The 10,968-nt window shown below is 33.7% G+C and overlaps 1 protein-coding gene across 1 annotated transcript in view; it reads right to left on the reverse strand.

The window, feature by feature from the left end:
• Positions 1-1,322: 1,322 nt before the first annotated feature.
• Positions 1,323-10,968, reverse strand: part of LOC136849328 (uncharacterized) — a 107,900-nt gene continuing 98,254 nt past the window's right edge. Inside the window, 1 exon segment of the mRNA XM_067122688.1 lies at positions 1,323-1,721. The gene's annotated coding sequence lies outside the window, so the exon portion shown is untranslated.

A 10,968-nucleotide genomic window follows, 5' to 3' on the forward strand; every position in this document is an offset into this window, starting at 1 on the left:
TGTCAGTTGTGGTTTGCTAAGAAGTTTTACATATCTTTGTTCAAAATACCCCCCGGCAGTCTGAGTCGATCTAGATTATGTAAAGTCTACTCTGTGGGAATGTGTACATGGATGCCAAAAGTTTCAAGTGCTCTCAGTGTTTTGCTTAAAGAGAGGAGCAGTTCAAAGGACATTCTTTGACTACTGTTTCTATGAATACGATACAGTGTTGCTGAAATGTTGTGAATAAACTATATTCCACATACAATTTGTGTTTATTTTAATCACAACAGTATAAAGTCAATGGCCCATGTCATTAATGTACCTCATCTCACACATTGCGTTACATTCTCATATGTAGCCTATATAATACATTCGTGTCACTTGGGTATCTTTAATTCAAAAGAGTAACAAATTGGGTAAAAAAGTGAAGAATACTCTTTATGATCTTCAAAATTACTATGATGCTCGCTCTCTCTCTCTCTCTCTCTCTCCATTACGAAAAAGAATGAAGAAAATGCTTTAAAAGAACACATCTACCCAATGAGAAGAGTTGTTGCTAGAATGTACGCAACATGAAACATTTTGACGACTATATATTCTTGGTTATAACGAGACTGGTCTATATATATGGCTGAAAATTAGGCAGAAAAAACTGCTATGAATGAATATTCACCAATCAGCAAAATAGGTAAAGCTATTGCTTCTAAAGGAATATTTGAATTAGCTTTGTAAAACATAATGGTACGAAAGAAAAGTGCAAAAGAACCAAATTGAGATGCAGGCTAAGAGTGTCAAAACATTTCACTAGGCGAAACACCAGTCAAAATTGGGTCATTGTCTCAGAATCAATCAATATTTATTATATTTTCAGATCTATGATACTATTGTGATATCACATGAGGGGTATTCATCCTCTAAATTTGAAGCAGCCCTTCTTCCCAAATAGTGCGAGGGCATGAAGAGAAACCAAATTTGAGTTATTAACTCTCAACAATTTTTTTGCAAACGTATTATTCATTTTTAAGAAAATCGGCCGAGACTCCAGATTTATGGATTATAGATAAATCAACTTCCTCACTTGCTGCCGTGATCATAGCTACATCTTATTGTTTCTTACATATTAACTATTATTAAAGGAGCATAATTCACAACTTTGAATTTTCGAGGGAGAATCTGTTGCCTACGAAAATTTCCATTAATAAAGAATCTCGGCTGAGAGGGTAGAGAGTAACAACTCTAAGTATCTCTTTTAAATAACTTTCTTAGTAAAAATCTTCCATAATATTTAGAAATTGTGTTAATGAGGAAACTTAAAGTCTGTGAACCACGTAATACATTTATTGATAAATAATGGAATATTATTACAAGCACGCATAACTTAAGACATTGCAGAAAAATACGTTTGAAACAATTACAATAAATACTTTGCAACATTCAAGAGAATTATGCTTATAGCCCTGATAAGAAAATGCACTTGGCTAAGTAAAATTATGCAGCTACTCCGAGAATGAACACTTGATTGTAGCAATTATATATAATCTAGTATATATAGGAGAAAAAAATTGCCATACATATATTCAACCATTTGAAATGCTTCCAGACGACATTGTGATAAGGATGCACAGTGGAGTACACAGCTGTCAACTGCCGGGTGACATCAGGAAGGATTGAAAGACATTATGATCCATGGTTCTTGCTGACCTTGTGATAATGAAGTAGCAAACTCAGTTCACTTTCGGCTTTTTCCAAAAAGAGAGAGAAAAAAAGGAAAACTTATCAATAAACAGTTTAAAGTGAATTTAACACGGTCCAAAATTATTGTTGATTTATGGCTGACAAAATATTCCACAGTAAATTGTCTCTGCCTAGTAGCTGTAGCTGCCTATTTTGCAGTATTAAACACTTTATCGTAGATAGAATCTTTTATTTTCCTAACCCTACTTCAAGTCCATTTGGTTCAGCCATTCAAATCCTGATATAGCCTATCTTATAATATATGAAATACTTGTATAATGAAATATCATAAAGGAAGAATTGGACCTAGAAGATTGAGCACAGAATATTGCAACAAAGCATGAAAACACGACACCAAGTGAAAGCTACAGATGAAGATAGTGGGAGGTATGTCAAACGAAACTGAGGTGAATGATGATGTCCACTGAGGATCAGCACCAAATTCATATTATTTACCACGTTAATGGATAAAGCTGCAACGGAGCAGAAAGACCGGCCTCTAGTAGCTGCAGTCTGCAAATGACCTAATATTAATGGTAGAATCGAAGGAAAAGTCGGAGAAATGATTAAGAAATGGAACAGAATGATGGGGAGGGGATAAAAAATTATTGCAAACAAAGCCCAGATTATGGTGATCATTAAAGAAGTTGTAGTCTGGAACAATGAAGTGGTACTATTGTACTGAATGCAAAGTGTGCTCAAAGGAATGCAATGTTTAAATGCAGTATGGGATTTTTTCTTGTTAGCACATGTAGATCAAGTTACTGTGAAGAGTTGGAAAATGATTAGGTGTTATTTGAAGGACAGACCTTGGCTATTTTAGTAAGGTATGTCTCTAGAAAAGTCATCAAATTCAGGACAAATGACCAGCCATAATTTGATGATACATGTAGACGAGCATATCATGACAAACAGACCAGATTCAACACATGGAGACAAAATTGTCCACATGGAAACTACACCATTTTTGTTCAGTATCGCCGTTCTGGGCACAGAATTCATCATATAGCCGAGAAAAATTACAATAATTCCTCGAAGAGGAAACTTGAAGGAATTACTCAGCCTCATTTGTGGTGGAGAAAATTTTCATCATCTGTCTTTGGGTCAAGCTCGTCTTACATTCCACTGCTACTTATAGATGATGATAGATTAGTTACTGGGCCCTAAGGAAAAGACTGAACTGCTTCATTGAGCTTTTGAAGCCAAGCAGTCAGCTGAGGGTGTTCCTCTCTCTGATACTTGTCATCCTGAACTTATTCTTACAAAATTTGCATTGCGCTCCGGGGATGTTGAGAAAGTTCTTGATAATCTTGATAGCTGGGGTGGAGAAAATTCTGATGGTTTCTTCCCCCTTTTTTTAAAGGTTTCTAGTGTGTTGTCTCCCAAGGTTAGTAGATTCTATAGATTTTTAGGTCGATGTAGTATCTTGGCAGATGAGCTCAAGCTTAGCAATAGAGTGCCTGTTCCAAAAAGTGACATTTCTGCTGATTGCGGCAACTACAGGCCAATTCCTATTCTCCCCGTGCTCTCCAAAGTTGCAGAAAAACTTATTTTTAAGCCACTATGTAAGTATGCGGAATCTAAAAGGGTTGTCAGCTGACAGTCAATATACATATAGGAAGCAGTCAGGTACCTGTAATGCTCTTTTAGATTTGACGTGTCCTTTGCAAGAGAACCTTGATAAGGGTTTTGAGTGTAGGGTAATTCACATAGATTTTAGTGCTGCTTTCGATATAGTAAATAGCAAGATACTTGTTTATAAACTTTGGAATGTTGGAGTGGCGGATATGTTTTAGGATTACTTCAAGATTTCATTACAGGTAGGTAGCAACAAGTTGCTGACGATGGGATATTTAGTGAACCAACACCTATTGTGTCTGGAGTTCTACACGGTAATGTTCTTATTCCGATGTTATTTTTAGTGCATGTAAGTGATATTTTTGTTGGTCTGGAAAACAAGATTGTTCAGTATGCCGACGATACAACACTTGTGGGTGTAGTAAAGTCTCCACTTATGAGAAATTAAGCTGCCCTTAATCTCATTCGTGACAGAACAGATTAGTGAATGATGTTATTGGTGAGATGTGAGGCTGAACTCCATTAAGGGGCCGTCCAAAAATTACGTATCACTTTTTTTTGTTAAATTTTTACCCCTCCCCGCTTTGTCATGCCTCATAACACATGTCCAGGCTCCTCCTAGAAAATTATGTAACATCAGCTAGTAAACCGCCCCCCCCCAAATTAGGATGTTTCCCTTTTTTTAATGCAAAAATATATTAAAGTCTAGCCTTATACCTGGAAATTATTACCTTTAAGTTTTTCTTAATACTTTTATGTTATGATATTAAAGAATCACAGATAAAACCGAAATGAAATTGTTCTCTTATGTCATGTTTAGAAGAGGATTAATTTAACTTGTGATATTTTTCTAAGTCATATTTATGCATAAAGTAGAGAATGTCGGAGCTCAGAAAAGGGATGAGTTTGTGATATTATTCTATGTCACGTAATACATAAAGCAGAAAATGTTGAGGTACAAACAAGGGTGGAGTTTGTGATATTTTTTTAAACATATAATCTTGCAAAAAAAAAAAAATTAAATGGTACCATATTCTCAATATTACTAAAATATAACAAAAGTCTATTGCAGAATCTTTGTTATCTCTCTTCTGTCCTTCTGTATTTACATCTTTTCAAAAGAAACAAAGGAAAAAATCTGAAAATGTTATGTAACTTATGGCCGCAACCCCCTCCCCCCTTTGTCACTCATAACACATCACAATACTCCCCTTCCCCGCTAAGGCATTACGTAATTTTTGAACGACCCCTAAAACGAAAACACTAGCAGATCACCTTACTTTTGAGAAACATCTAATGAAAGTGTTAGCAAAAGCTGCACGGAAGATAGGTATTGTATGCATAGCCTCATATAAAATCAATGCAACCTATTAGGTCATTTGATTATTCTTCTCCAGTGTGGATGTCTGCTTCTCTTTTAGATAGAGGGGTTAATTTTCACAACTCGTATCTTAACACAGATCGACAATTGACCCCTGATCCTCTTTTCCTGCTGAGAGCAACCAGATTAGCTGAAAAACAGCACCAATATGCAGATGTGCCTCACTGTCAAACTTCTCAGTCCCAAAAGTCCTTTACTCCTCACACCACTGGACTGTGGAACAGTTTCCCTGAGGATGTTGTGCAATTGGAACTTTATAAGTTCAAGAGAAGATGTAATGCATTACTACCCTGAAACAAATCTTGCATTTTAAAAATTTACTTACATTTTTATTTATTAATTTTTTAAAAATTTTCTAATAACTGATCTCTTCTTTCTGTGTTTCCTATTACCATCTGTTACTTCTTTTAAGGTGAATGTATAACCTGTGATTCTCTGAGCACACTGATTCTCTGGTCACTTCCAAAGATACTGGATGAGAATCTGATGAGATGGGGCTACAAAATGCTGAGACTTGTGTCTGTAGTCGATTGGAGGATCATTTTATAAATGTGGTGTTCTTAAGCTTGAAAACAAATTGAGATCATAAAGACTGAGCAATAAAAAGTTTAGCAGAATAATCATAGAAAACTGGTCCATGTGGAAATGGAAAGATGTTGAATAAAATGAATGGCTTATACATCATGGTGAAAGGATTTAGATAAAGATTTTCCCAATAAAATTGTGACTGTGAATGTGACCACCTTAAATAAAAAGATGAATAGATTTTCAACTTATTTTTATAAAAATGGCATCTCCTTTTGATGATTAATACAAAAATCAGTACTTAGCAAAATTTTACAATCTGTTGTAAACCAAAGGGAAGAATGTGGAGTACAGATGACTTCCGCTGACGGGAAGTGTCCTAAAGTCAGGGAATTATATCTAGTCAGATCGTTACCTCTTTCAATTTAATTTCATATTTTTCAAGTATCACAAAAGTAAGAGTTACTGAACATTGCTCTGATAATGGTGCAGATAGATAACATTATTAGAACCATTATCTGTAGCTTTTAACACGACAAAAGTATTTTCACACGAATTATTCTCTATGACACCCTCTGCATGTTCATGTACGAGGAAATCCATATCAGTTAAGAAGGGCACTGCATGCTTAGATTAAACTTATACCTACTAATAATGACCTGCTTTACACCATTGCTGAACAGACTTAAAACTACAAAAATCTAAAGTCTGAACTTGAAATACTTAATGAATCAGAAAATTCTGCATAAATAATTTAATGTAAGACTGAAAAATTTCTTTCTTAATTTACTGAGATTAAAGTATAGTAAAATGACAAGGACTAGTAATACTTTTTATCGATATTGTTTTATCTTGCATCTACCCCTGGAAATCTGAAGACTTTTTTTACCAAGCGGAATCATACAATATAAATTTTAGAAGTGATGTGAATCGTGAGTGAAAATGTACACTGCAATCATTTACTGAAGCCAAAATTTTATAAATGAACCTGAGAATAGATAATAAAGCTGAACGTAATATACCTATTTTTGACTCCTGAGCATATAGGCCTACCAACCATTCAGAAGTGGATACAGAAAAGAACCATGGTTGGTACTGACTAAAGTCTAGAACAAATCTAGATCCAGTTAGAAATTCAGGTGTTGTCAGGTGGTTAAAGATATGTTTTGTACGAATATTAATAATGCGTTGCCACGGGCTATGAGACGTGCAGTCATGTGTTTTTTTGCTCAGTGGTTTCGCAGATGCCATGAATGCTTACTTCAGTGCCTAGCTGTTTTGATGTCAGCTTCCGTTCCCTTAGAAACTGAGAAAATTCTTTTCTTTTGAAATTTAGTACATATCAGCATCCTTGATGCGGCTTCCGGCGGAAGTCCGCTAGTGGGGTGTAGGTGCGTAGAAATTTGTTCATAGGCCTATGTTCGTTCCCAATAGGTTAATTAAGCTATAACATAGGGATATAATTAAATTCTTAAATTTATCTAGAAATATCTTCTCAGTACGTAGTAGTATAGTTAGAAATAGGTCAAACCGATTGTCAAAGTGGGTTGCCTACAAGATAAATAAATGGCCAACCCTAAATGTGCTAACACCTGAAGTATCGGAGCTGATCTGAGTGTCATAATTTTTGCTGCCTAAATTTTTGCTTTCACTGTCATACTTACACGCTTGAAATCGTCAGACAGGTGAGGTCCTTGATTATATTCCTGGAAAACCAGATCAAGACTGTGGATCATCACTATATATTTAAGGAGCTGGCCATGAGTCCTGATGTCTAGGTCAATTATAAGTTTTTTTTACTTGCTTCTGTCAGTCTGCATAACTTCATTAAAGGTTGTTATAAGGCGCTTTTGCTTCTTTCACATATAAGCCTTCTATTTTTCTCAAGGTATCCTTTATTGGTTGCAAGCCATTAGCATGCATTCTATTTTGCGCACTCTGGGAACGGTAAGATGAACCAAGACCTTTTGACCAATTATAAGTAATGTTGGGGAGTGGTGGGGCAACTGGAATCATTAGTCACCTTTTTGGCTGTTATATTCTTTTACGTTACTGAACAATTTCTGTATGTACTTATTGGTGAGTACTCATTATTAGCTTCTCTTCTGATTTACTTTTGAAGCCTGAATGAGGTTTTGTTCAAATGACCGAGTGGGTGAACCATGACCTTGCTCTTAGCCAGTTGAAAGGTTTCTTCCACTTCGCTCACACTTGGAGGATCAGTTAGCAACTGTATCACCACACATTTTTTGTAAAATGCCATAAGTTATCCAACAGTGATTAAACTTGCCCTGTGGCTTATAGACAAGTTTTGAGAGAGGATAAAATACAAAAGACACTCATTTTTTGGGCCCATTAGAACATGTCCTGTTACTAAATTTTCAGAATTTTCTTAACGTTCTGATGTCTGGCAACCAACATATCATGGTGTAAAGTAAAGTTCTTGGGTGCAGAAATAACACTGATGAAGGGACTTGAATGTATGCATTAACCAGTTGATTATAGTATCTAGTAAGTGAATGACTGTTAATCTTGCAAACATCGGCGCAAAAATGTAATATTTATTAGTGATGAAAAATAGTTTCAGTAGGGAAAACTTTTACAGATTTCCCTTGATCCTATTAAAATCTGAAATGAAAAATCTTGAAAATATCAAAACATCAAAATAGAGAAATATTTGAACATTATATTAAAGTTAATATTTACCTTAAACATAAAAAATGACCTACAGCAGGATACAATAATGATGGAGACTTCCTGATGAGATTTACTGTATTGTATGTTGGCTAACAGATCTGATGTCTGTCTCGTCCGTGCTGATCATATCCAAGTATTCAGACACTGGATAGGAGTCCATTTAAATATGCCATTTTGGTCCATGGAATTTCAAAGTATTATAATTTCCACACACCTTCTAACACTGCTATGCTTTATGGCACACGCAAGATGTAGTCCATCACTGGTAGAGATTTTCGGGATGAAATTCGTTCAAGTACAATCTTCTTAGCAGTCTTTAGTTTTACTTAGCATTCTGTATGCATATGCAACTTAACTGTCTCCATTGTCAATGTTAGCTTTACAGAGATCACGTCTTACGCTAACTATTATGTCAAAATTTGTCATAATCCACTCGCTTAAAATGTTTATGCCTGAAAAAAAGTTGTAAGTGAAAATAATCAGAATGACAAATAAAAATTCGAATAAAACAAAATCCAAAAGATTGCACAACAGACCTTAGCCCCTTTCACATACTTAACGTTTATGGCTAAGCATAATCTCAGATCCTAGAGCTCGTTTTCATAAAAACATTTTACTAAGAAGACAAGCTGTCTGCAAGTCTGATTTGATTCACTGCCCATTAATTATTCTAGGCGCATAATCTCTATTAACCCAGGTCTGGAACCACTATTATGTCAAGATTATCATAACCAATAAGACACGTCACACAACATGGAATCTTAAGTGAACTGACAGACAAAGTGACAGCTGTACTGTGCGGCAAAATCCTCTTTAGAAACAAACAAACAGTGTGATTTAACACAGCTTGCCATTTTCTGACTGGTACACCCACGTATAATTTTACCGCTGTATAAAATCCAGTAAACATTTATTCTATTATTTACTGATGACCCAAGAAAATGATAGATATGAAAAAGGACCAACAAAATATGAAAAAATATTACTGACGAAGGATTTAAAAGAACGATTTTCTTATGATATGGCAACAATGGTTTCATGGCTTCTTCTTAGTGTCGAATGATGACCCTTTTTCTTACGCTTTCTTCTGGGACTGAAACAATGGCAGCACATTCTTTAACTAATTATTATTATTATTATTATTAAGTCAGGAGATCTCTTTAACCAGTTACATTAAACACAATGAATGCATCAGTAGAGTAGGTATATATTTTACTTTCTCTGTGGGCAGTAAGTTTATATATATATATATATATATATATATATATATATATATATATATATATATATATATATTTTATATATATATATATATATATATATATATATATATATATATATATATATACATATATATATATATATATATATATATATATATATATATATATATATAATATATAATATTCATGATATTGCCTTTTAAAATGTATATCATCCCATGGTTTTGATATATTTACTCTTCTATTTATAATTTGTTATGTGTAATAATAATAAATGTTGAAATATCATATGTAGTATAATGTCAGACCTTAAAAGAGTTAGTGATTTAGATAACTTAACAGCATAATTTAGAATTAATAATGCATTTTTTAATAGTAACGTAGTATACCGGCAACACGTGTGTGTGGTAGGAAGGTTTGTTTTGCTTCAGTTGTCATCAGTTAAGATGATGTATTGACAGGCGAGAGATAAATATAGCTGCTCCGTTCTGGAAACCAACTTGAGTTTTTTGTTTTGTTTTTAAAACATGCCAATCATAATTAGCCAGTTGCAGTCTGTTTTGATCATGTTAAGATTTCTGTAAAAGCTTTGTCCCATACGAGAAGACGACAAATAATTTCACAATGTTACATGTGTTGTCCTGATTACGTTCAAAATGTTTTGCAAGAAGAGACGTCATCTTTCCCTTCTAGAACTTTCTCTCGTGTCTTGTTCCCAAAATGCCTTAATAATGACATTATCTGATTGTTTCATATCCTACTGGAATCCTTAAATTTACTCATTATGATTTCAGAGATTGTTCTTGTTGGTTCTCTCTCTCTCTCTCTCTTTCTTCAAAAGAGAATAATTGTTAACGCAAAGTGTTAGCATGGTCACTGGTGTTAATCTTAGCTTTTGAGATCTGAACATAGGAAAAATCTGTAACGGCGCCATACAAAAAAGTGTGTTCTGTGAATCTAAAGCAGCTGCATTCCAAGTGATTTTGCAAAAGTTTTCACAAGCTTGTGTAAGGTAAAGTGAATTTTACTTATTATTACCATGGTATAATAAGGTATATTAGGGAAATTTTGCCTTATAGTAATATTATTATTAATAAATCTTTGTGTATTTTTGTGTGTTCTTGTGTTTTCAATCTCTTGATTTTTCACATTTTATATTTTGGTGATTTAACATTTATTTACCTAGTATTTTAAATATTTTTTAATAATTTAACATTGCATACTTGATTTAATTTTCACTTACTAAGATTTTCTTTTCAAATCTTGAGTAATTCTTGATAGTTTAAATTTTGCTTGATTAATTTAATTACTTGATAAATTAAAGTTTTTTTATTTAATGTTGTTTAATAATTTAGCTCAGAATTAATAAAATTTCTGTGTTGCTTTCAAGTAATAGTAAATATTTTCAGATTGTGAATTCTAATTATAAATTTTGGATTTAAAAATAAATTTTTGTGTTTAAAATTTTACAGAACAGTGTTTCATTTATTGACCACCAGTGAATAGGATTAATTGTGTGTATAAGGCAAAGTGATAAATATGTTTTGTCCCTTTAGTTTTGCTGAAGTGAATTAAGACCAGGGAAACAGTTAAAGTTGTTTGATGGAGTGATGCCCTTCTGCTCTAGTACATTTCTTGTTTAATTGTTGATACCTCACACTTGTTTTGATAAACTTAGTTTGATTTTTCACGTGATTAATAAGCTTTTTAAGGGATTATTGTTACCTTTAGAGTACTCACTTGTAATTTTTATTGTTATGAGAGTTCAGGTATCTGGCTGAAGTGAGGTAAATTTTTGAATTCTGTGATTAGTTGTGTAATAACCAGGTACTTGGTACACTTTGTTAC

This window comes from Macrobrachium rosenbergii, chromosome 20 (genome assembly GCF_040412425.1).
Source record: "Macrobrachium rosenbergii isolate ZJJX-2024 chromosome 20, ASM4041242v1, whole genome shotgun sequence".
Lineage (NCBI taxonomy): Eukaryota > Metazoa > Arthropoda > Malacostraca > Decapoda > Palaemonidae > Macrobrachium > Macrobrachium rosenbergii.